Source organism: Schistocerca americana, unplaced genomic scaffold, assembly GCF_021461395.2.
Source record: "Schistocerca americana isolate TAMUIC-IGC-003095 unplaced genomic scaffold, iqSchAmer2.1 HiC_scaffold_989, whole genome shotgun sequence".
Lineage (NCBI taxonomy): Eukaryota > Metazoa > Arthropoda > Insecta > Orthoptera > Acrididae > Schistocerca > Schistocerca americana.
Window position 1 is genome coordinate 3,974 of NW_025726773.1, and position 1,027 is coordinate 5,000.

Genomic DNA, 1,027 nt, shown 5'->3' on the forward strand with positions numbered 1-1,027 from the left:
ATTGTATCGCAGCTGTGCGGACGTGTTGGCGCGTGCGCTGTGCTGGGAGAGTTCGCTTCGGCACCCAAGTGGGGCTTTTGTCCTTCTGTGGCGCTGGCGTTGGAGCTGCCGGCCACCGTAGGTGGCGCGTGTTGTCTCCCGCCGGCAATGCCACGACAGCACGCTCCCGGGCCTCTGTCGGCAGCGGCAAGCTCAGTTGGGAGCACGGGTGGTCGCACCTAAAGCGTCTACTCGCCAAACCCCGGGCGATTGCGCCTCTCTCGAACCCGACCAAGTACTTAGGACGGCGCTGCGCGCCGCCGGGACCTGAGAGGGTTTCGAGGTGTATTGTGCAGGGGAGCTCAGCCTCCTCCTGTTTGCAGAATAATTGAGCGGACGCTTGCGTGTTCGCGCGGGCCCCCGGGACACACTCCCGGGCGGCCGGCTGCTCAGCTCTAGTTGACGCAGCTCCCTGGTTGATCCTGCCAGTAGTCATATGCTTGTCTCAAAGATTAAGCCATGCATGTCTCAGTACAAGCCGCATTAAGGTGAAACCGCGAATGGCTCATTAAATCAGTTATGGTTCCTTAGATCGTACCCACGTTACTTGGATAACTGTGGTAATTCTAGAGCTAATACATGCAAACAGAGTCCCGACCAGAGATGGAAGGGACGCTTTTATTAGATCAAAACCAATCGGTCGGCTCGTCCGGTCCGTTTGCCTTGGTGACTCTGAATAACTTTGGGCTGATCGCACGGTCCTCGTACCGGCGACGCATCTTTCAAATGTCTGCCTTATCAACTGTCGATGGTAGGTTCTGCGCCTACCATGGTTGTAACGGGTAACGGGGAATCAGGGTTCGATTCCGGAGAGGGAGCCTGAGAAACGGCTACCACATCCAAGGAAGGCAGCAGGCGCGCAAATTACCCACTCCCGGCACGGGGAGGTAGTGACGAAAAATAACGATACGGGACTCATCCGAGGCCCCGTAATCGGAATGAGTACACTTTAAATCCTTTAACGAGTATCTATTGGAGGGCAAGTCTG

At 56.5% G+C, this 1,027-nt stretch overlaps 1 non-coding gene across 1 annotated transcript in view; it reads left to right on the forward strand.

Moving 5' to 3' along the window:
- The first annotated feature begins 448 nt into the window (after positions 1–448).
- LOC124593516 overlaps positions 449–1,027 on the forward strand; it is a 1,910-nt gene continuing 1,331 nt past the window's right edge. The window contains exon 1 of the ribosomal RNA XR_006978104.1: positions 449–1,027. This exon is cut by the window's right edge and continues 1,331 nt beyond it. This is a non-coding gene — a ribosomal RNA (small subunit ribosomal RNA).